At 38.3% G+C, this 26889-nt stretch overlaps 1 protein-coding gene and 1 pseudogene across 2 annotated transcripts in view; one reads left to right on the top strand and one right to left on the bottom strand.

Annotated features, from left to right (window-relative positions):
- UBE2E1 (ubiquitin conjugating enzyme E2 E1) overlaps positions 1–26889 on the bottom strand; it is a 79525-nt gene that overhangs the window by 21715 nt on the left and 30921 nt on the right. The window lies entirely within an intron of this gene.
- On the top strand, positions 17272–18591 carry LOC118003038 (annotated as a pseudogene).

Genomic DNA, 26889 nt, shown 5'->3' on the forward strand with positions numbered 1-26889 from the left:
GAACAGAATAGAGAACCAGAAATAAACCCACAATTACATGGTGAATTACTCTACAACAAAGGAAGCAACACTATACAATGGGGAAAGGACAGTCTCTGCAACAAGTGGTGTTGGGAAAACTGGACCACTTCCTTACACCATACACAAAAATAAAATGGATTAAAGACTTAAAATATAAGATCAGAAACCATAAAACTCCTCAAAAGAAAACATAGGCCGTAATCTCTTGGACGTGGGCCTTAGCAGTATTTTTCCGAATGGCTCTCCTCAGGCAAAGGAAACAAAAGCAAAAACAAAGCACTGAGACTACACCAAAATACAAAGCTTCTACACAGGAAAGGAACTATCAAAAAATGAAAAAGGCAACCTACAGAATGAGAAGACATTTGCAAATGATTATCCACAGGGGTTAATATCCAAAATACTTAAGAATTCATACAACTCAGCACCAAAAGAGGGTAATACTTTGATTTAAAAATGGGCAGAGGACCTGAAAAGACATTTCTCCAAAGAAGAATGGCTAAGACACATGTAAAGATGCTCAACATCACTCATCATCAGGGAAATGCAAATCAAAACCATGAGGTATCACCTTGCATTTGTCACAATGGCTATTATAAAAAGACAAGAATAACAAGTGTTGGAAGGATGTAGAGAAAAGGGAACCCTCCTGCACTGTGAGTGGGAATGCAAACTGATGCAGCCACTGTGGGAAACGGTATGGAGGTTCCTCAAAAATTAAAAATAGAAATACCAAACGATCCAGTAAATCCACTGCTGGGTATTTCCAAAGAAAAAGAAAACATTAATTTGAAAAGACCTATGCACCCCAGTGTTTACTGTGGCATTATTTACAATACAAAACACTTCAGTGTTGGGCGCCTGGGTGGCTCAGTTGGTTGGGCGACTGCCTTCGGCTCAGGTCATGATCCTGGAGTCCCGGGATCGAGTCCCGCATCGGGCTCCCTGCTCGGCGGGGAGTCTGCTTCTCCCTCTGACCCTCCTCCCTCTCATTCTCTCTCTCTCAAATAAATAAATAAAATCTTTAAAAAAAAAAAAAAAAAACAAAACACTTCAGTGTTCACTGACAGATGAATGGATAAAGAAAATGTGGTATACACATACAATGAAATATTACTCAGCCACAAAAAAGAATGAACTCTTGCATCTGTGGCAACATGGATGGACTTAGAGGGTATTACACTAAGTGAAATAAGTCAACTGAGAAAGACAACTACTGTGTGATTTTACTTATATGTGAAATCTTTAAAAACAAAGCAAATGAGTGAATGAACAAACAACAGAAACAGACTCCTAGATACAGGAAAACAAACAAACAAATCAAAACAACTGGTAGTTGCCAGAGAAGAAGGGGGGAGAGGATGGGCAAAATAGGCAAAAGGAATTAAAAGGTACAAACTTCCAGTTATAAAAGTCAGTCACAGGGCTAAAAAGTGGAGCAAAAGGAATATATTCAATAGTATTTTATTATCTTTGTATGGTGACAGATGGTAACTACACTTACTGTGGTGAGCACTGCATAATATATAGAATTGTGGAATCGCTATGTTCTACATTTGCAGTTGACATAACACCGTGTCAATAACACTTCAATTAAACACATACACACAATGAACAAAAAAATTTTCAAAAATATAATGAAGGGTAAAGTTATAATCTCCCAAAAAAGATAGGGAAAAGGGTTTAAAAAAATATATATATATATACAACTTTCTTGGTACAGACATGTGTCTTCTGCAGGAAGGTAGTTGGAAAGACTAAATGAGAATAAATCAGAGGACCTTAATATTAAATGCCTACCAAACAATTTAGATTTTAACAGCTTTGCACCTACAGGAGTGAAGTTGAAAAAACAGTCACTGTTTTAAGAAGTAGAAAACTCTAAATACTGAAAACATCAACCTATTCAGAAACAGAAAGCTACAAATTCAATCTTCAATGAATGAAGCAGATAGCCTAATTAGGGGACTACAGAAACCTAACAACCTGCATTGGAGCAGTGACAGAACAAAATTATCTAGGGGGAAATCCTAAGTACTTCACTGTGACAATCCTTAGGAGTTATCAATAAACCAAAAATCCTCTGAATACATCCATACATACACAAATACGATGCCTACATCCAATTCTCAGTGAGCAGAAAGAAACCCGAAGGGTCTCTGCCTGGTCTGCCCAGTCTCCCAGCAGTATTGTTAACCAGATATCCCAAACACTACCATGTACCACTTAGTTAAGTCAAGTCATCATTTGCTAAATCACTAAAATTTGAGTTTATGTGTCTGATCTTGCATGTTCAATATGGTATTAACATTTCCAAAAACTATCAAACCATGTACCCTGATTTTAGTTCAGGAAATATTTACCATTAGTTATATGCTTAACTGGTATTTGTTTGTTGCTATATGCAGTAGTTAAAAAATACAGTGTACAACATGCTACTTTAGATACTGTTTAGGTTTCTTTCAAGAAGTTAAAAAATACCAGTTTAATATTCTTTTAAAAACACCATTTAGATGGCTTTCTGGCTTTATTTAAATGGGATTTATGCCTTACAGCATATAAAAATGGAAGGATTTGGGAAAGAAACACATCTCATCGGCTTATCTGGCAGCTTGGTTGGGTTGTGCTTTTAAGAACCCGGGCTCACAGTTTATAAAGACTCACAAACAGGCACATTCAACACCACATAAGCAGGAGGTAAAATGAATTCCAACATAAACTCAGGCTAGCCACTAAAATCCAGTGGATTTTTAACCACTAATTATACCTCTACCAGAATTTAGTTAACCGAAAGCATTGTCAACATTTAGCCATTTTAGTGTCTTGTTAATGTGCACTTCACATTAACAGTGAGCACCACACAAAGCCACGAGGAGGCACACCAACTAAGACAGTGCTAAAACGATGACACAAAATCAGAGCAGTGGAGAGTTGTTCCGCACAACAACGAAGTTAGTGAGGTGCCGCCGACAGCAGCGGAGGAGGGGCAGCGGCAGCGCCGTCCCGACCCCGGTTCCCACCCACAGAAACCCGATCCAAGGACAGAACGCTCGTCTGTACTCAGCCAAGGTGAAGGCACTCAGCAGCCAAGGAGCAGACAGCTGCTAGAGCAGGCAGGCTGACAAAGCAATGAGCCTCCGAGGCCCAGTCTGGTAGAGCAAAATGCCTTTGTCCTCCAGCAATAACCATGTTAATCAGAGCCATCCTTCACTTCGAGAGACCCTTACACACTTGCTTTAAAGTGCAAAGTGTACATACAGGATGTGGTTCTGGAGAAGAACTGCCTCTCCAAAGGGAAGTAAAGGAAAATTTCAGTGGCTTTGGGGCTGCTAGACATGGAACTGAGAGTATAAGATACATTTTAATGTGTTTTATGATAATACAATAAACCAATTAAAAAGTATCCACTTAGACCATAGTTGTTCAGTATTATGCTATGTAGAAAGTTCTTATAAGAGTCACAAAAATGTCTACTGTCTATTCTCATAAAACTCCCAGCTAAGAGGAGGGTCAACAACAAATGATTAAAACACAAAGCAGATTGTTAGAAGATGGATAAAAGGGCAGTGGAGTAGGTATCTGCAAACTCAAGTGCAGGTGGCTTAGAAATGGGCCAATATAAACATAGGGGCAATTCTCTCTTTCCTTCCCTCTCGCACATGCACACAAACATGCTGGCTTTCCACCATAAGAAGAGCGCCCTTTCTTTCACTTGTGAGGTGAAGTGGGGAAAAAAAGAGGACAAGTATTTAGAACAAATTCCCCAAAATGAACAGCCTTAGTGATGTAGGTCAATGATTCTTACACACATTTCCAAGACAAAGTTTTCACCAAAAGGTAAAGAATAAAGTATTTGTTTTCCATAAATTTTAATTTATTTAATACAAAGTTCTTTCTGTCCATTCTGATATCAAGTTGTTCCTATTTTGTGATAAAATTATCCTTTGTTTTGTGAAATGTTGAGGATAGTAATGGTGATTTTGTTTTCAATGTCCTTGCAAGACAAAATAAAATTAGGACTTTGTATCAGCCCCCTGTGAGTTGAAATTTCATATTTAGTACTGTAGTAACAGCTTTTGCCCATAACCCTGGGTGGGTTTGGTACACATCTCCAGTTTGATAGGCAACCAAAAAGGTTTTGGAAAGAACATCCTAAAGCACTAAATGTGCTATTTTACAAGGACTTCTCACTTATCTTGGTATCCCTTGTTCCCTCAAACTTCAATTCTCCCACATGAAAATTTCTATCTTCAATTCCGTTTCTTCTTTTCCCCCTTCATTTCAGAAGTATATGTGCATCTTTCCAAGAAAACATGTGGTCTATCAAATTCCTCTTACTTTATCACTGAATCTAACACTTAGTTACAAAAAGTTCAAACTTTCCCATGCAAAAAGAGAAACATAATTAAATAAAGCCTATTCCAAAGTATACTCCTAAATACCTCTTACCCCACCCCCCACCCCTTCCAGCTCCGGGTCTAGCTTTCTCCTGCCCTTTAGTGGCAACTTCCTGCTTCCACCTACACACACCCTTCCACCTGAGATTCAATCCTGCTTTATCTCAATATTCCAGTCAACTGTTCTCTTATTAAGTAACAATGACCGTCCAATCTCAAAATCAAACAGCATTTCCAACTTTCTTCATTAGCTTTTTGGTCAAGAACTGATCAATCCTGCCTTCCTGAAACTCTCTTGCCAATCATGGTATTAATTTTCTGATTCTCAGCTTAATTCTCCTCTTACCTCTGAACTCCCCTCTCTCCTTTCTAAAGCCTTTCCCTGTTAATCCGTCAAAGCACAGGGACAAAGCCCAAGGAGCTCCCCTTGCAACAGTATGAAGAGAGCGATGCATTTCAGGGGAGGGTTTGGATATATGTGAGGTCCAGAGTGGCCTTAGTGGGCATTAATGGAAGGAGAAAGGGAGAAGGCAAAGTCGGAATCTGATACAAATTTAGTAGGAACTCTTAGCACTGTCTTAACAGTTATTGGGCCTTGACAAACTAGAAAAATAATGTCTACTACAAAGCAATGACTTTCAAACCTTACTCCAGATGGGGGAAGAAGGTTTTGATGTTTTTTAAATGCTTCATTTCCCTGAAATCTGTTTTAAGAAAGGGTTACAGTGCTTTCAAAACCTTTAAAAGTACACTTCATAGTAAGATACAACTAAACACACAAGGAACTTGAAAATAAGAACAGCATACAAAAATTCCAATTCAACCCTCAGCTTCTTATCTAGCAAGCGTGGCCAATGATATCCTACATACCACCTCACTGAACTAAACCGTGAGAAAGTAAAGGAAGTACTATATAAAATGGCTTTGAACCCTACAGCACTATTTAAACCCACACAATTATTTTTAAAGCAGTTAAGTGCTAAAATTTTCATAGAAATAATGACTACTGGAGTATTAATAACAGCTATCACAAAAATCTAAAGCTACATTTTGGCTTTCCAATAATCAACTTAATCTTTTCATTTTAAAGGTCAAAATTAATGTGTTAAGAATCCACATAGCTAACAAAAGCATTATACTGAAATCAAATAATACAAACATTAATATCATATTATTAAGGTACGTACTGATTTAATAAAATTTAAAAACACAGACTTGCAAGAATGGTGGAAGTGTCTCCTTAAGACTGCAAATGTGTACCCCTTAATAAGAGACGTTTTAGAGACCTACCTTTAAAAACCCAAAGATTGCTTTAAGCATGCTTTAATTTCACCACTACACAGTGAACTCTGTATTTCTATATTAGATACATACCCGAAATAACTGCTCTGTGCATCTGTAAGTTGAAAATATATTCCTCATTTTAATTTGAAAACTAGAGTCTCACAAAATAATTACTCTAAAGTAACAAAAAATTATACCTGAAAATCCTAACCTGTTCAGAGAACAATCTGCTTTCATAAATGTGAAGCCTCTATCATACATCTAACTCCCACAAAATATCATCAAGAAGCTGGTCAAATGAGTAATTAATCCATATATTCATTAAAAGCAGACATTTAAAGATATACTTCTCAGTAATTCTCATTTAACCATAGGATTTAAATTCAGTATTCCATGAAAGCAGTATCACGATCCTAGGTATTTAACAGAATCTCCTAGCTTTTGTAAAGGCCACAAGGTGCTGCTTCCTCCTACAGCACACACATAAAAGTTATTATTCCTTTACTATCCATTAATGAAATAGATCCTAACTTATTTTAAATTCCTACGTACAGACCTTAATTTGAAAAGATTAACAGCTTATTAGTTAGGACTTATTCAGTTACAAGCAAAGATACCTAACTTAAATGAGCCTGAGCCTGAAGAATTTACTGGCCCACATAATTTAAAACACCAAGAGAGATGGCACCTGGTGGCTCAGTTGGTTGGGCATCTGCCCTTGGCTCAGGTCATGGTCCCGAAGTCCAGGATCAAGCCCTGCATCGGGCTCCCTGCTCAGCAGGGAGTCTGCTTCTCCCTCTGCCCTTCTGCGCACACGTGCGCCCGCGCTCTCTCGCTCTTATCTTAAAAAAAAAAAAAAAAACCACAAAGGGAGGGCCCAAAGGGTAGTGTCATTAAGGGCTCATCACCTCAACTATGGGTTGACTTCATTTTGAGACAGGCTCTCCACACATGATGACTTGGAAAAGACAGACATCAGAAGTTCAAGACCCACATCCAACTCACAGCTACCTCAGAAAAAAGGACAACCTTTGAAAGAGCCCTCCCCAATACTTTTGCCATAGCTCCAATCAGTTCAGATTAGGCCAAACAGGGGCGCCTGGGTGGCTCAGTTGGTTGAACGACTGCCTTCGGCTCAGGTCATGATCCTGGAGTCCCAGGATCGAGTCCCGCATCGGGCTCCCTGCTCAGCGGGAAGCCTGCTTCTCCCTCTGCTTGTGCTCTCTCTCTCTGACAAATAAGTAAATAAAACCTTTAAAAATAATAATAATAAATAAATAAATAAATAAAAGATTAGGCCAAACACCCTGCTCTGAAATGACCATTGTTCTTAGAAGAAAGCAGAGCTCTGGTGGGCTGGGCTTGAGTCCTGTACCACTCCTGTGGGGTCAGGGGAGACTCTTGATGGAATGAAAAGGGCTATTACAAAATGAGGGGTGTTGGTACCCTAAAGGATGTTAGATGAACAAATAACACCTATGTTAGTCATGGGGAAGTGTTCCCCCAAAAATACCACCAGGGTGTTTTGAGGAGCACTGGCAGACTATCAAATGCAAAAACTGTACAAAGCAGAGCTATTGGTTTACATGTAGTTATTCTCACCAATTTACTCATTTTCAAAAAACAAGTAATTAGTGACAAATGCCTCCTTTTCCCTGCCAACTTCCCTATATGCATTTAATCTTAAAAGCTGAATTATGAACACAAATGTATGACAGACTGAAATTTAATAGTTAAAACTATAAAACTTCAAGAAGAAAGCATAGGAGAAAATCTTCATAATCTTGGGGTAGGCAAAGAATTCCCAGGACACAAAAAGCATGAATTATACAAGAAAAACCAACAAACTAGACATCATGAAAATTTAAAAGTTTGGCTCTTAAAAAGACACTAGTGAAAAACCCACACGTAACACCATACTTAATGGTGAAAGACTGAGTACTTTTGCTCAAGATTAAGAACAAGACAAACACATCCACTGTCACTATTTCTATTCAATACTGTACTAGAAATTCTAGCCAGTGCAATTAGGCAAGAAAAAGAAGTAAAACTATCTATTTATAGATAACATGATCTTGTATGGAGAATCCTAAGGAACCCACTAAAGGCTATTAGACTAATAAACAAGCTGAGCACGGTTGTAGGGTACAAAACTCAATATACAAAAGTTGATTGTATTTCTATATAGTCTACCAATGAATAATGGCAAAAAAAAAATTTTAATTCCATGTATAATACCATCAAAAAGAATAAATAAAAAGTACGAAATATATATACTGGAAAGTACGAAACATCATTGAAAGAAATTAAACAAGACCTGAATAAATTGAAATCACATCTTATGTTGACAAATGGAAATCTAGCATTAAGATAGAAATATTTCCTAAATTTGTTCTACAGATTCAATGCAATCCCTATAAAAATTCCAGCTGGATTTTTTTTTTTTTTTTACAGAAATTGATGAGCAGATGCTAAAATTCATATGAAAATGCAAGGGACCCAGAATTCCCAAAATAATTTCAAAAAAGAATAAGGTTGAAGACTCAAATCTCTCAATCTCAAAACTTACTACACAAAGCTATAGACATTAAGGCAGTGTGGTACTGGCCTAAGGCTAGATATATAGATCAGCGAGACAGAACTGTGAGTCCAGAAATAAACCCTCATATTTAGGGTAAACTGATTTTTGACAAGACTGCCAAGACAACTCAACGGGGAAACAGTCTTTTTACGAAATGGTGCTGGGATAATGCAACAGCCATATGCTGAAGAATGAAGCTGGATCCCTTCCTCACACCATACACAAAAATTAATTCGGGGCACGGACTTAAATGTAAGAACTAAAACTATAAAACTCTTAGAAGAAAACATAGGAGCAAATATTTGTGACTTCGGATTAGATAATGGTTTCTCAGCTACAACTCCAAAAGCACATGCAAAAGAAAAAATGTATAAATTGGACTTCATCAAAAATCACAAACTTTGGGGGGTGGTTGGGTGGCTCAGTCGTTAAGTGTCTGCCTACGGCTCAGGTATGATCCCAGGGTCCTGGGATCAAGCCCCGCATCAGGCTCCCTGCTCAGCGGGGAGCCTGCTTCTCCCTCTCCCACTCCCCCCTCTGCTTGTGTTCCCTCTCTTGCTGTGTCTTTCTCTGTCAAATAAATAAATAAAAATCTTAAAAAAAAAAAAATCACAAACTTTGGGCTGCAAACAATACCATCAAGAAAATGAAAAGACAACCCACAGAATGGGAGAAAATATTTGCAAATCATGTATCTGATAAGGGACTTTTATATGGAATATAAAGAACTCTTAAATCTCAGTCATAAAAAGACAAAGCAAATTTTCAAATGGGCAAAGGATATAGACTTTTCTCCCAAGAAGACATATAATGGCTAATAAGCACATTAAAAAAAAAAGGGGGGGGGCTTAACATCATTAACTATTAGAAAAATACAAATAAAAGCTACAATGAGATACCACTTTGCACCCACTAGCTGGCTATAATAAAACACAGAGAGTAAGTGTTGGCTAGATGGAAATGTAAAATAGTGTACCCACTATGAAAAACAGTTTTGCAATTCCTCAAAATGTTAATACAGCCCTCCTCTTTTGGCCTTCTGTTTAAATCCTTCCCCCATCTCCCTAGTGTCTATAAAATTTTCCCTGACTACACTTTTATTTCTCCCATGTCTGATCTGCCAGGGCAGTTTGTGATTGTACCACATATTTATTTGGGCATTTATATACTTGTCCTGTTATTTTTCTTGAAGTTGTGTTGTGATTATCTTCCTCTGAGCTCCTTATGGTAAGGACATACTTGGGCAAGAGAACATGATGGGACTGAACCTTTATTAAGTATCTGCTTAATAAATACTTAATATGCATTACCTTAAAACAAGTTATAAACTCAGAGCCTGAGTTTCTTCACGTATAAATCACTATACTACGACCAAGGCCTGTTGTAAAAACAGGGAAAAGTCCAAGATATCCTAAGTTAAAAAAGCAAGGTGTGGAAACAGGAAATATGTTAGAGAACATATTACCATTTGTGTTTATAAAAAATGGAGGTAGGGGGTGCCTGGGTGGCTCAGATGGTTAAGCATCTGCCTTTGGCTCGGGTCATGATCCCAAGGTCCTGGGATCCAGCCCCACATCAGGCTCCCTGCTCCGCAGGAAGCCTGATTCTCCCTCTCCCACACCCCCTGCTTGTGTTCCCTCTCTCACTATCTGTCAAAAAATAAATGAAATCTTAAAAAAAAAAAAATGGAGGTGGGGAGGGGGGTTTGTGTTTCTCTTTTTTTAAGATTTTATTTATTTTAGGGGCGCCTGGGTGGCTCAGTCATTAAGCGTCTGCCTTTGGCTCAGGTTATGGTCCCAGGGTCCTGGGATCGAGCCCCGCATCGGGCTCCCTGCTCGGCGGGAAGCCTGCCTCTCCCTCTCCCACTCCCCCTGCTTGTGTTCCCTCTCTCACTGTGTCTCTCTCTGTCAAATGAATGAGTGAAATTAAAAAAAAAAAAAATTTTAAATTTATTTTAAAGGGGGGGCGGAGAAGTAGGAGAGGGACAAGCAGACTGTGCTGAACGCGACTTGGGGCTCGATACCACAACCCTGAGATCACAACCTGAGCCGAAATCAAGTCAGATGCCCAATCAACTGAGCCACCCAGGCGCCCCATATGTGTTTCTATAGATTAAATATACCTAAAGTAACTTGCACAGGAAACTTGCAACAGCAACTGCCTTTCAGACAGGAAATGGGAAAACTTATTGTTTCTCTATACCCTTTTCTACTGTTTGAATTGTCTTATCATGTGCATTCATAACCTCCAAAATAAAATTTTTAAAAATTACAATGTATACAATACCCACACATATACAGATATATGAAATATGTATTTTTTGAAATATATTTTTTAAGATATTAATACCACAGGGTATTTCTACCCTTTGAGGTAAAAATAAACTTCACTTCAGTTGTAATTATCTTACTAATATTTATCACCACCCTTATTTTCTTTGAAAGTGCTTATTTTTGACATCATGTTCTACTGAGACATGACATTAATTTACTGGATGTATTCTTTTCATCTAGGGAGTCAGAAGACTGACCCATGCTTTATTTTTTTTTTTTTTAAAGATTTAATTTATTTATTCATGAGAGAGAGAGAGAGAGAGGCAGAGGCAGAGGGAAAAGCAGGCTCCCCGCTGAGCAGGGAGCCCAGCACGGGGCTCGATCCCAGGATCCCGAGAACATGACCTGAGCCAAAGGCAGATGCTTAACCATTTGAGCTACCCAGGAGCCCATATTTTAATTAGTAGTATATGTGCCTGGTGAACAAAGTCATTTCACATCCTGGTTTGCCCAGGATAATCCTGCTTTATGCCTACTGCCCTGGCATAATTACCAATGATAATTATATGATCACCCAACTAATGAACCAAAGAGAAAAGTTTATTCTTCTTATAACATCAATCAGAAGAACCATTCCACCAACTTAAGGAAAAAATTACCACAATTTTTTATAGTAAATTCCTCTTTTGGAAGTACTGAGAAATAACAACATGACTAACATTTTGGGGGTTTTTTGGGTTTTTTTTTAGAGAAAAGAAGCGTGCACATGCGTGATGCAGGGGAGGAGCGGGGGGGGGGGGGAGAGACAATCTTAACAGGCTCCACACTCAGCAAAGAGCTTGATACGGGGCTCGTTCTCAAGACCCTGAGATCAGGACCCAAGCCAAAATCAAGAGTCTGACCCTTAAATGACTGAGTCACCCAGACGCCCCTAACATGACTAACATTTTGACCTCACAAAGCATACCTGCTTCCTATCCTTAGAGCATTTCAAGGTAGGAGTTATTTGTTCATCCTGATAAATCATTTTAAAAGGAAAAAAACCCAGCCAGACACCATACTACTGTTATTTTAAATAGAAGGAAAAAAAAAAAAAAAGGCTGCCTCTATTTTTCATCTCTACCAATTCCATCTTGAATGGTATACTTCAGGATATAGTAAATAAACACTCCAGTTTCCCTTTTCATTATCCATTCCTGAACATGTTTAAGAAGCAATTAAAATAAGTTAAATGTTACATTAGACCGTAAGAGATTTATTTAATCATTCCTTCTTGACCACTGAGAACTACTTTCTCTCATAAGCACTGGAAGTTTATGATAAAACAAGAAATTTCCCAAAATAACAGACAATAACAATTAATTTTATTAAATAATCCTGAGCACTGGTTTTCAAACTTCAGTTGACTAAGGGACCATTCTGGAGCAGGGTTTGCAAACTATGACTCACATGGGCCAATCAGGCCCACTGACTGTTTTGTTCAAACAAGGTAAGAATGGCAAATTTTACATTTTTTAAGTAACTGAAAACAATTTAAAGAAAATAACTTTGTGACACTAATATCTTATTAGTATCTATAAATAAAGTTTTATTGGAACACCACCATGTTCCTTCATTTATGTATGGTCTATCACTGCTTTTGTACTATGGGTAGAGTTGAACAGTTCAGAGACCACATGGCTTGCAAAGCCTAACATATTTACTATCTGGACCTGTACTGAAACAATGGGAGAGGGAGAGATGGAGAAAAGAGGAATTTCCATTTTTAACAACCACCTGGTGCAATTCTGTCATAGATAATATATTTAGAAAAAACTGATCCAGACCATTCCTCTACAGACGCTCGTAAACATGGGAAACTGTCAAGTGGAGACTTCTCATTTTATAGCTGAGTAAGATGTGAGCAACTTCAGAGAACAGAGAGGCTTCCTTCCTTCTGCCAACACAGTACGTACATGCAGAGCCAACTCGGCCTCCCCTCCCTTAAAGGCACGCAATGCACACTGCCAGACATTCAGATTCTGAGGTTAAAAGGAGAAGTCCATTAAGCAGAACATTTAAATTTCATGTGATAAATTAATTTCATTTTACCTTAAAATTTGTGCTTTTGAAGATAGGCTTACAAAGTCCTTTGTAGCCTATGGGTCACATTTTCTTTTTTACCACCAAAAAAACTACTTTAACAGTTTACCTTTCACATGTAGACCTTTAATCTATCTAGAACTTTCTTCATATATGGTATTAGGGTAGGAGTTCAGTTTTATTTGCTCCATATGCTGAGTCAGTTTTCCCTACACCCATCTATTAAACGCTCCATCCTTTCCCCCACTGTTTTTCTGGTACCATGGTAATCACATATTAAAATCCAAATACATGCGTGTCTATCTCTGAGCACTCTAAATTTTCTTCATTTGTCTATCTTACTACAATACAAGGCCAGGGCAAGAATAACATTGTACTACTGGGGCACATCTTTATACATCTGGTAATGCAACAACCACTCTCTCCCAACATATTCTTTTTCTAAGACTGACCTAGCTGTTCCTGAACACATTCTGCATACCTAAATTTAGATTAAGTTTATAGAGCTGCCTCAAAGAAAATAAAATCCAACTGGAATTTAGGCTGGAATTGAATTAAATTTATAATGAAGAATTAATACCTATACACTATAAAGCTAACAGTGGTCAGAGAGGGAGAAGATACATGCAAAACCTAGAACAAAGGTTTAATATCTAACATATCCAAACAGAACTTTGGTACAGAGTAAGCAAGTGATATGATCAGGCAATATACAGAATAGGATACACAAAAATCTAACAAGAGACTAACATAAAGAGGGGTATAATCCAAGAAAATGCAAATCAAATTATAAGATACCACTTTAGATCTACAGAATGATAAAAAGTTGAAAATCCGACCATGCCAAGGAGATCTAGGGATACAAGAACTCTCATGCCCCACAACTAGTAGGCATGGAGAAGAATACCACCATTCTGGAGAAGTATCTGGCACAACTTAAATAAAACTGAACTTCAGCAAACTCTGATCCCTCTGCAGTTTGGCTAAATTCTTACAGGGGTTCATAGAAGCATATGCTAGAATGCTCCCTGTTGCTCTGCCAGTGGTGGGGGAGAGCTGGAAGCAACCAGGGCTTCTGCAGAGAGTGGATATGTACCTGGTGGAATTTTATGCAGCAGTTCACAACAATGAATTAGGCCTTTGCAGGGCAACAGGGAGATTAAAACATAGTGCTCAGTAAAAAAGTGGGAAACAAAATGGGATACTATCATTTATGTAAGTTAAAAACACAAATACACTACATACACTGGCAGGAAGACATAGTAATAATGTATAGAAACACATTAGAAGGAGTGCTTTGGGGTTAACTGGAGTAGAAAATGAGGATAAAATGGAATAAAATAAGCAAATAGGAAAAAGGAGAAAAAGGAACTTACAATTTATACAAATTCTCAATTTTTATTTTTTGGTGGAGAGACTGCTAACACCAAGCTAGCTACTGTAGCCTGCACCTGGGAGAGACCACTCCCAACATAACACAACACACACACACAGCTCTACACTAGACTTACTGTTACATACCCCAGTTTTACATGTAACAGAAGAGCCCTAAGCATAAAAAATATATATAAGGGCGCCTGGGTGGCTCAGTTGGTTAAGCGACTGCCTTCGGCTCAGGTCATGATCCTGGAGTCCCAAGATCGAGTCCTGCATCAGGCTCCCTGCTCAGCGGGGGGCCTGCTTCTCCCTCTGATCCTCTTCCCTCTCATGCTCTCTGTCTCTCATTCTCTCTCTCTCAAATAAATAAAATCTTAAATATATATATATAAATGGTGAAAGAAATATCAAGAATACATCTTGAATTGGCGCAATCACAATGCAGGATAAAGATGGTATTATCTGTAATTTGAGTAAAAAGTAGGATACCCATTAAAGAGATAAAAGAACACAAGAAAAGCATTTGGGTGAAGGAACTATTTTAGACAGGTTTTGTTTTTAAGTGCCACTGTCTGGTTGAAAACACTGACTCCACAGGGCAGTCGAGGATGGCTATAGATAGATATGAGAGTCCTCTGGATTGTCCACTGTTGTAAAAGCCACATATGTATTAAAGATGCCTGTGGCATGGAAGATGTATGCAGTGCTAATGACATGAACGCTTTAGGGAAAGTGGAAAGATGCTGATTTAAGACAAAACAAACTAATAGGAAGCAGAGGCGAAAGTGACTGTGGAAGGTAAGAGTGGAGAAGGGAGGGAGTAAATCATTATAGCTCTCACTGATTGAAAGTAGACTGTGTGTAACAAAAAACTAAATAATACTTTTGTGTTTAAAATACCATTAAAGGGGCGCCTGGGTGGCTCAGTCGTTAAGCATCTGCCTTCGGCTCAGGTCATGATCCCAGGGTCCTGGAATCGAGCCCCGCATCGGGCTCCCCGCTCCACGGGAGGCCTGCTTCTCCCTCTCCCACTCCCCCTGCTTGTGTTCCCTCTCTCGCTATGTCTCTCTCTGTCAAATAAATAAAATCTTTAAAAATAATAATAATAAATAAATAAAATAAAATAAAATACCATTAAAATCAGGGCGCCCGGGTGGCTCAGTGAGGTAAGTGTCTGCCTTTGGCTCAGGTCATGATCTTGGGATCCTGGGATGGAGCCCAGCTAGCTCCTCAGCAGGGAGCCTGCTTCTCCCTCTCCCTCTGCCCTTCCCCCCCGCTTGTGCACAGGCTTGCACGCGCTCTCTCTCAAATAAATAAATTCTTTAAAAAACAAAGCAAAACATTATAATCTATCCAATAGCAGTAGGCACCAAATATTTAAGATAAATTTCTGCAAGCAAACAAGAACTGAGACAATCTAGAGTGTTAGAAGAATGGTGCTCCACAGAGTTGTGCAGTGGCCCTCTCATTTTCATTAACAGCACAATGCTGTGCACAGTTCAGAATGTCAATCAATAAATATTTTAACAATTAGAGTTGTCTATTCTGTAGTTAACAAGACTGGTCATCAATCTCATAATTACACAGACCCAATCAAGGTATTATGGTAACCTATGAGCCTCCCCTGTCCCCCTCTTTACCCTTAGGTAATAGATGGCTTCCCAAAGAAAGTCAGTTTTAACTGTAGAAATCTGAAGGAAACTGTCTTCAAACTATGCTCTTGACAGAAAAACAGCTTTATATCATACTATTTTATATATATATGTATATATAAACATGCATTTATACAGAATATATATAGTGTACACACTGTGGTATATTACAGTAGTAAATAGTCCTATATATAGTATTATATTTATATACTTATATAAATAGTATATGAACTATATAATAATAGCATATGGTAAACTTTATCGTACTTATACCATTAACTATACTATTATAGGGCTCTTTATTTAAATAAAATAAGCTGTTGGCTCTTCTCAGAGGTCAAAGATATCAAAGAAGGAAAAACTGAACCTCTGAGTATCTATTCCAGAAGAATCTAAGGTATAAATGTCTATTCCGTTTAGTGTTCTAAAATGAGGAATTTTCATTCTCTTGAAAAGTATAAAATTGTATGTATAACTTAAAAGATCAAAATTTTAAAACTCAAAAAATACTTGTAACTCATGGTAATGAGATTTCATATCACAAAAACTGCTATTAGGTTTTGATACAGAATTGTATATAAGAATAGACTCAGTTTTATTTCCTCAAGCTTTGAATTCAGTTTATATAACAAAAGGAGGCCTAAAACACTGCTTACCTATCCTCAGATCAAAAGAATTTAGGGATATTTAAAGCAGATATAAGATACTGAAAAGACCTATTCTAAAAAACACCCTAAGACCAAAAAACCCCTCAGTGGGCCATGAAACAGTTCAAACCTACTTTCTTACCTGATCCTAACACAAAGCCTGTTAAACCTGAGATTCACCTCCCATTTAAGTCAAACTAAAAGTTACACCATATTTACTTTCATCTAGTTACAATAAATGTTTCAAGGTAAATAAGCAACCACTAGAATAATCAAAGTACTAAGTTCTGTGCCTCAAAGTCTTTTTAGAGACTCCTTTTTTGTCCTCCAACAGCAGTTACCCCCTCACCACCCACCATCAACCCTCTCCTACCGGAACTCTAAACCACTACCACCCAAACACACTTCCGCAAAACAAAAAGATCTAGGACAATGGTATAAAACTGGGACTTGCAGCTGCATGTCGTATTTTCACTCACCAACCCATAGGATTTCAAATTTGTGTCAGAATAGTACAGTACAACACTGTGTTCAAAAGTAGTCATGTGGTTTTTTTGGTTAATGGTGACTGCAAATGTGGCTCCAGAATCCCAGAACTGAATGGCATTGGTTTAGAAAAGGCAATTTTTTTAAATAAAAAAGTATAAAAGATAATTTTATGATGTTTACATTTTCTCCTTAGTAGATTTAAAGTATATTTATATATCCAACAGAAATTTGAAGTAGAAATGTAATCTGTAACAACGTAGCTATTTAAATTCTACTATAATCAACAATAAATTCTTCTAATGAGCTGTAATTATATTAGAATTAATATGCACTCAACACATACCTAGTCCTAAACCAGTATGAGTAGAGGGATTAAAAAATATCAGTAGTCTAGGAGTGCTCGGAGGGAAGCGAGGAGGTGGTGGCGGCGGTCCGTGGCAGCCAAGTTGCTTCTGAGGGGAGCCCAAGATGACCGGTTCTAACGAGTTCAAACTGAACCAGCCACCCGAGGACGGCATCTCCTCAGTGAAGTTCAGCCCCAACACCTCCCAGCTCCTGCTGGTCTCCTCCTGGGACATGTCAGTGCGCCTCTACGATGTGCCGGCCAACTCCATGTGGCTCAAGTACCCGCACACCGGCGCCGTCCCGGACCGCGCCTTCTATGATCCAACACATGCCTGGAGTGGGGAATTAGCCCATCAACTGAAAATGCATGATGTGAACACTGATCAAGAAAATCTCGTTGGAACCCATGATGCCCCTATCAGATGTGTTGAATACTGTCCTGAAGTGAATATGATGGTGACAGGGAGTTGGGACCAGACAGTGAAGTTGTGGGATCCCAGAACTCCTTAATGCAAGGACCTTCTCTCAGCCTGAAAAGGTGTATACCCTTCTCAGTGTCTGGAGACCGGCTGATTGTGGGCACTGCAGGCTGCAGAGTGCTGGCATGGGACTTACAGCACATGGGCTCTGTGCGGCAGCGCCGGGAGTCCAGCCTCAAGTACCAGACTCGCTGCATCCGGCAAACAAGCAGGGTAATGTATTAAGCTCCACTGAAGGCCGAGTGGCAGTTGAGTACTTGGACCCAAGCCCTGAGGTACAGAAGAAGAAGTATGCCTTCAAGTGTCACAGACTAAAGGAGAGCAGTATCGAGCAGATTTACCCAGTCAATGCCATTTCCTTTCACAACATCCACAATACATTTGCTACAGGTGGCTCTGATGGATTTGTAAACATTTGGGATCCATTTAACAAAAAACGACTATGCCAGTTCCATCTGTACCCCACGAGCACTGCATCCCTGGCCTTCAGTAATGACGGGACCACGCTTGCAACAGCATCGTCGAATATGTATGAAATGGACGACACAGAACATCCTGAAGATGGTATCTTCATTCGCCAAGTGACAGATGCAGAAACAAAACCCAAGTCCACCTAATCATCTCGTGAAAGTGATTTCTCTATGGCAAGCTTTGTTTTGCTTCCTACAAATACATACTTATCCCCTAAGGGATGCGTTATAGTCACTGTGGACACCTTATTTAGTATGTGGACTTCTCTGTTTTCTGTCTTACAAAAAACTCGTCTGTGTGCCCTTTCATGCTGACTTTGTATAGGATGAGGAGTCTTTGGGTCCTTTGTGTGGTAGTCCGAAGAATTGTTTTTACCCCCAGAAAGCCCAGCTGCTGTTTATGAGCAGCTTGAGCTCTTTTTGTAAAATAATTTAAACCTGTTATTTCCATGCTGTCTAATAAATCAGAGATTCAGAACCCTTAAAAAAAAAAATCAAGTCTAAAACAATTAAAAATTCTAATCACAAAGTACAGCTGATATGGCCAGAAACAGTATCAGTCTCCAAATATCAACATGAATTTTATTCATTCATTCATTCATTAAGATTTTATCCATTTATTTGAGAGAGAGAGCACGAGCAGGGGAAGGGGCAGAGGGAGAGGGAGAAGCAGATTCCCCACTGAACAAGGAGCCTGACTCAGGGCTCAACACCAGGACCCCAGGATCATGACCTGAGCCAAAGACAGATGCCCAACCAACTGAGCCAACCCAGGTGCCCCATCAACATGAATTTTAAATAAAATCTCTTACTCATTATAACACATAAAATTTTAAGCACAAGCCATTTAAGATGAGTTTAATGCTTCCAATAACTCCTTATATCCTTTCAATCTTTTCAAACAGTTCACCAACATTTCTAAAAGTAAATATTATCAGTATAAATGTATAAACGCTGGAATAACAAAGAAGTACTATTTTCTAATGACTGAGTTTTATTTACAAGAAAAATGTCATGGGTCAAGCTTCTGGCCAAGATGGAATAACAGGAACCAAATTTACCCTACCACCTTAAACAATTAAAAAACCCAAAATATCTGAAACAATAGTTTGTAGACAGTGGACATCAAGGCAGCTCAGCTCAAGGCAGTGATTCCTGAGAAAGAAAAACAAACACAGGAAGACCAACAATTGCCCCTGCAGTGTAGGGATGGGCAACCCCAGTGGGTAGAGCTCACAAGTACTAGAAAAGAAAGAGCTGCACAGCAAGAGAACTCCAGAGATCTGTAAAAGGTCCCCTGCAAGTATGTGGCTAAGTACTGATCAGCACATGTGTGAGAGGACACAGCACTACCCAGTGCCAGGGAAAGAATACCCAGCAGGAACAGAGGGAACAATTTCCAGGGGTACCTCATGATTAAGAATAGTTTGTATTCCCACTAGTTAGAGAAGAAAAACCTCAATTTCCAGGGCACTGGGTAAAATACTAAGATTGGTATTGCCTCAGTAGAAGTGAAAAGTTAGCTTTCATTACTGTTCTGATCACTCTTAACAAAGCTTAAAAGCAGGTCTCAAAAGGATCAGACTATTTCCAAGTAACTTAAATACATCTGAACTTAACTGCAAACCAAAGAATAGATTTAAAAATACAAAAATATCCAGCACCCAAAAAGGTTACAATTCACAGTGTATGGTATTCAATAAAAAATTCCCAGATATGGAAAGGAGTTTAAAAATGTGAGGAGAAAAACCAATCAACATTAAAAAAATCCAGAAATGACAGAGATAATAAAATTAATGGACAAAGAGAGTAAACTGTTGTTATAACTATTCGGTAAGTTCAAAATGATAAGACAAATGCCTGAATGTGTTAGGTACAGGCATGGAAATTATAAAAATACCCAAAAATTAAACGTTCAGATGAAAAATACATGAGATGAAAAATACACTGGATGGGAATAAGAGTATGTTAGACACTGCAAAAGAAAAGATGAATAAACCTGAAAACACAGCAACAGAAAATACTCAAAACAGACACACACACAAAAGATGCTGGAAGTGAGCATCAGTGATCTGTGGAACAACTTCAAACAGCCTAAATACAAAAAGGGAAAGGGTCAGAAAAAATATGTTAAAACGGTCTCTCTAGAATTCTATACCCTGCAAAAATGTTTCAAAAACAAAGGCAAAATAAAGATTTTTTTTCAGGCATACAAAAACCTAAAGAATTTATCATCAGCAGACCTGATTTTAAGAAATGTTAAAGATAGTCTCTCAAGTGGAAGGAAATGAAGTGTATATCTGAAACTACACAAAGGAATAAAGAACACCAGAAATGGTAATAAATTTGTGGAAAAGATAAATTTTAATTATTTCTTAAATCCCTTTAAAAGATAATTAAGTGTTTAAAGCAAAAACAGCAACAAAGTATTGTAGGGTTTATAACATGTAGAAATAAAATTTATGAAACAAAAGCACACTGGTTGGAAGCAAGAAATGTTGAAGGATCCTGTACTATAAAGAAGGGGCATAATATCACTTGAAGGTGTAATATGCTAAAGATGTGTTCTATAAACTCTATACCAACTACTAAAAAACAAAACAAGAAGTTATAGTTACTAACCCAACAAGTCATACATTGATCAAAAAAACAAATTAAAAAAAACCCCACCTCAATCCAAAATAAAGTGTGAAAAATGGAGACCAGGAATAAAGAACAGATGGAACAAACAGAAAACAAACATTAAGACAGAAGATTTAAATCCATTCACATCAACAGTAACATTAAACATAAATGGCTGAAACACTCCAATTTAATGGCAGACCGTCAGGCTGGAAAACAGCAACTCCCAACTATATGCTGCTTAAAAGAAGCTCATATTAAATATTTTAAAAGTCATGTACCAGCTACCACTTACTAAATCACTAATCAATATGAAAAGCTTCTCCTGCAGGGACTTAAAACTATCAATTTGTAGAAAAGAGCAATACCATGGAAAAAAAGGGAAAATTTTCAACAGAATGATAAAGATTCTCAATTCTCCAAATTACCAGACTCTATATTCTATTGAAAGCACATACCACATATTACTTAATTTTCTCTATGCCCAAAGTTCCTCAAAAGACTGAAGTTGATAGAAATGACACTTATCAAATAAACCATTCTTGCTCAAACATATGTAAGCTACTTCCCTAATTAAAAAAACAAAAAGCCAAAGACCAAAACCAACCAAATACAAACTATGTTCAATGCTTAATAAAATGCAACAAGACACTTATGATTTTTTTTTTAAGACACTTATGATTTTTAACATATCATAAACCCTCTGAATTTCAAGGTGGGATCAGCCAATGCTAAAAATAAAAATACACGGCAAATTGGACTTGGATATACTGGGCAACATTCCCAAAACTTAGCCCCTCCTCACTTCAGAAGAAAGCAAATATATCACTAAATACTTCAACAGTTAACATATTACTATCTGTGTGACACCAACATCATGGGATGCTTAGAATTTTGAGAGCTTTCCGAGTACTGGTGGTAGGTCAGAAAGATACTCTCTGACTCAGCCCCTTAAGTCTAAACAGAGGACTTGTTTAGATTCCTTGCTTTTAAATCCTGGCTCCCAAATTTTCTAGCTGTGTGATCATGGACAAGTTACTTTACTTCTTTATGCTTCAACTTCCTGATCTGTAAAATAGTGTGTGTGTGTATATATATATATATATATATATATATATATATATTTTTTTTTTTTTTTAAAGAATGCTTTTTAGGGCGCCTGGGTGGCTCAGTCGTTAAGCGTCTGCCTTCGGCTCAGGTCATGATCCCAGGGTCCTGGGATCGAGTCCCACATCGGGCTCCCTGCTCAGTGGGGAGCTTGCTTCTCCCTCTCCCACTCCCCCTGCTTGTGTTCCCTCTCTTGCTGTCTCTCTCCCTCTGTTGAAAAATAAATAAAATCTTTAAAAAAAAAAAAATGCTTTTTAAAGTAATAACAGCTATTGTGAACTGTGATCTTACTACGATCAGGGCACTGTTCCAAGTAATTTATGTACAATATATTTTTAAATCCTCAAAACCTATGAGATAAGCACTGTTATCCTTGTACAAATATTTGTGTTCCTCCCAAATTTACATAACTTAGTCTGATTCCAAGACCTGCCATCTTAATCAATATGCTAAACAAGTAACTCCTTTATGTATTTTTCCCCAAAATGCCTGTCTTTTGCTCTAGAATGCGAACTACTTAATATGAGCTTTATTGTCTTCATTTTGAGTAATCCCAGCAATCTAGCACAAAGAGAGCATAAAGCAGATCAATGAAAGTGGGCTGAATGGATTCTGTGCATGATCTTGTCATGTGACTCACTCATGCATGGGCAGTAATCAGAAAACTGGTGTTCTATCCCCACCCATACCAGTCCTCAGCTGCGCCATTTTAGGAAAGTCACATCACCTCCCTAGATCTGAGTGTTCTCATTTATAAAATGAAGATATGAACTAGACCTAAGTTCCCTTTCAGCTCTAAAATGTCCAAGAACAGCCAATATTGCTCTTTGGGAGAAAGAACAAAAGAATTGCCTCTCACCAGAACAGAAACACTTTGCCATTTTCAGAGTAACATTTAGAGCCCCTTTATTTCTTTAAAATCTCTTGTTCTCCCAGGCTAAGAGCTCCAAAAAGGCCTGGACCTAGTCCATCTCATTTACAGGTATCCCCCAATACAGTTCCTAACACATGGAAAATACCTGATGCTTAACAAGTGAAATGCACTATAGGTGAAAACTTATGAGCAATAAATGAAATGGGAAACTATTTTTTTTTTAAGATTTTATTTATTTATTTGTCAGAGAGAGAGAGAAAGCAGGGGGAGTGGCAGGCAGAGGGAGAAGGGCTCCCTGGCGAGCAAGGAGCCCTATGCAGAACTCAATCCCAGGACCCTGGGATCATGACCTGAGCCAAAGGCAGACACTTAACCGACTGAGCCACCCAGGCACCCCTGTACATCCCTTTTTTTAAAGCCTTTAAGAGACTGGGCAGAAATAAAAGATGATTTCATAAAGGAAACCCAAAACCAACTAATTACTATAACCACTGTTACCCCCAAAACTGAGTTTATCATATTTAAAGACATTTTCCCCAAATTGAAATCTCCCATTGTGTAAATATTTTAATTTAAAAAACATTTATAGGGGGTGCTGGGTGGATCAGTCAGTTAATACATCTGACTCTTTACTTTGGCTCAGGTCATGATCTCAGGCTCATGAGATCGAGCCCCACGTCGGGCTCAGTGCAGAGTCTGCTTGGAATTCTCTCCCTCTCCCTGTTTGCACACGTGTGCACATGCACACTCTCTCTAAATAAATAAAAATCTAAAAATAAAAAATAAAAACACCAAGCTTTTATTATAGCAAAGATAACTGCACAACTACATAATAATGAAGCTGTGTGGGGCTCATAAAGAAACTGTAAAGGCCTTGTTCCTATGACATTTCAAAAAATGTCGGCACATGGACCAAGAATTAACCTGTTAGGTCATCTATCAAAAGTTGGGAGTTTTTGGGTATAAAACTTTCAGCATCTTAACTCAGCTTCTTTCTTCACACTCATGCCTATAATTTTCTTTATAAAGACAACAAAATTTGCTGAAAATACAAGAAGTGACACTCTCTTCTGCTTTGCTAACACTGCTATCCAACATACTTCTCTAATGCATTAAATTAATATTTTGTAACTACTGCTTCAGGGTGGCTTTCAGACCTCATGTGGCTTTCTGAATCACTACTTATATCTTCCAACCTAACTTTGTATTAATATTCTAAAAATGGGGGGAAAACAATTTATTATCTAAAATAATAAACCAAATTAAATTCATTAATGTAGCTGCTCCCAAAGGTGCCTAGGAAACAAATCTTCCCCAATGGGATAGTCTATTAACTTCTAACTTTTTTATATATGACTTTTTTTTTTTTTAGGTTAGGAATAGGCAGCACAAAACCTGTATTTAAAAAACAGAAAATAAAATCTTCATTTTATACTATGCAAAGAGAAATGAAGGAGTTTGATAGAATAAAAGGAAGCTCTGTGAGACAAACATACAGACATTGAGGAAAAAGGGAGAAAAGACAGGGAAAAAAACCAAAAGGAGATGTGGTACTATATAGTTAAAATTAGTATTTTATATTTTCCCTTCTAGGTTTCCACACCCCAGGAAAAATACAGTCCCTTCTCCCTTGCTAAAAATCATGTTTTGGTCCAGCAGAATATCTGTACATGGACAATGATCAGAAAACTAAATTCTATTTTTAAAGTGTTCCTTCTTCAGGAAAATTATTTATTTATTCCTTCATTCATTCAGTAAACATATGAGCAGTTGCCATTTTCCAAGCACTGTGCTAGGTGGCTGGCATGGTCCCTATTCTCACAGAGCTTAGAGTACTGAAGAAAATCAAATGGCCAGTTATTAAAATCTAAGTGAATAGGTTTCTTCTATTAGAAACCAATTTCTAGGGCACCTGGGTGGCTCAGTTGGTTAAGCGACTGCCTTCGGCTCAGGTCATGATCCTGGAGTCCCTGGATCGAGTCCCGCATCGGGCTCCCTGCTTGGCGGGGAGTCTGCTTCTCCCTCTGACCCTTCCCCCTCTCATGTGCTTGCTCTCTCTCATTCTCTCTCTCTTAAATAAATAAAATCTTTAAAAAAAAAAAAAAAGAAAAGAAACCAATTTCTATTTTGTTAAATTAACTATCAACATTGGTGACATTTGGACCCTTTTTTACTAAGCTAGCTGGTTGGTCCAGAAGTCAATCAAGCTGTACTAACTTACTAACTGGCCCCTTACCCAGAAGTTTCAGAACTGTCAAAAAAAAGGCGGGGGGGGGGGGGGGTGATTTTTTTTTTTTCTGCGTATCTGAGGCCATGTTCCTCCAGGCAGGCTATGGGGCAGCCAGCAGCAGTTTGCATTATGAGAAAAAAATAAAGCACATTTGCAGAGAAAAGCAGAGACGAGAGAAAGAATCCCTGGCTTCTGCTGTTTCTGGTACCCAGAACATTTCAGTTCTTGAGTTATCATTCACATACTTGGATATCCTTATAATGATCTCATCTTTTTATTCAAAGGAGTTAGAATTAGACTTTTGTTACTTGCACATAAATAAAGAGTCTTACTTAATAACAGAAGTGGTATCCAACTGAACTCCTTAATTCTCCCCAAAGTGAAGTGGTCGAGAGCAAAGGCCCTGGAGCCAGACTGCCTGAGCTCCTATCCTGGTTCCTCCATATATATATATATATATATAACCCATTCTGGATTTCATCATCTGTAAAATGGCAGGCAGTACTCACCAATAGGAATGGTTTAAATTTTAAATCCGTTTCTACATTTAAAGCCCTTAGAACAAAGTTTGACCCACAGTAACAGCTTACTTAAAGAGTTAGCTATTACTGCTCTTGTTCCATGACCAACAGCTCCGTGGGGGATCTAATGCTGTGACTTCGGTGCTCCAACTGTGACGTCATCTGGCTCCACACATTCCCTTCCGCATGACACGGAGAGAGCGCGCAACGGCAAGGCATCATCACTCAGGCAGCGAGAGGCTCCACATCTAGGCGGACGGGGAACACTAACAAGGCAAGAGGACCAGAAAAAGCAGCAGCTAATCCACTGCTCCAGGCATCGCAGTGTTCTCTCATGAAGAGCTTCCATACATCCCAAACCCCAAACCTGCCCCCACTCCAGTATTTACTCACACTACTCCTCATTCTGTTCTGTTTTCTAAACCTAAATATTTTTTACATGGTTCTATTTCAACAGATTTCAGCTTGCCAAAAAAATTACTGATGGTTATAAACATTACAATTCTTTGTTATTTGTGATTTTTATCTTTGTGTATAATGGGGACTGGGCAAAGAAGGCTGCCATTTGTGAACCCTAAATCTATTTATATGATATGCAATGACCAAGGCCCTCTATACCTGTCAATGGTTCTCTGTGAAGGGGATATAAGATGACTTCAAATAAAGGATTTAGAATAAATTTGAACATCATCCTGAAAGGCTTACTGAACTAGGACCAAGCATGACTCAGAGATCAAGCACATGCATTTAAGAAATAGAGGGTTCTACACCTTGTGCACTGTTGGTGGGAATGCAAATCGGTGCAGCCACTATGGAAAACAGTATGGAGGTTCTTCAAAATATTAAAAATTAAACTACCATATAATCCAGCAATTCTACTTCTGGGTATGTATTCAAAGAAAGTGAAAACACCAATTTGAAGAGATATATGCACCCCCATGTTCACTGCAGCATTATTTACGATGGCCAAGACACATGAAATATTTATCCAAAGAAAATGAAAACATTAATTCAAAAAGGTATCTGTACCCTGTGTTCATTGCAGTGCTATTTATTAAAAGCCAAGATACAGAAACAACCTAAGTGTCCATCAAAGGACAAAAGGATAAAGAAAATGCAGGGTGTGTATAGATAGATAGATTAGACAGATACAGCCATAAATATATACATACATACATACATTCAAGGAAATATTATTCAACTTCATAAAAAAGAATGAAATCAGGGGCGCCTGGGTGGCTCAGTCGTTAAGCGTCTGCCTTCGGCTCAAGTCATGATCCCAGGGTCCTGGGATCGAGCCCCACATCGGGCTCCCTGCTCAGCGGGAAGCCTGCTTCTCCCTCTCCCATTCCCCCTGCTTGTGTTCCTGCTCTCGCTATCTCTCGCTCTGTCAAATAAATAAATAAAATCTTTTTTTTTTTTAAGATTTTATTTATTT

This window comes from Mirounga leonina, unplaced genomic scaffold, assembly GCF_011800145.1.
Source record: "Mirounga leonina isolate KUSES-001 unplaced genomic scaffold, KU_Mleo_1.0 Mir_115, whole genome shotgun sequence".
Taxonomy (NCBI): Eukaryota; Metazoa; Chordata; class Mammalia; order Carnivora; family Phocidae; genus Mirounga; species Mirounga leonina.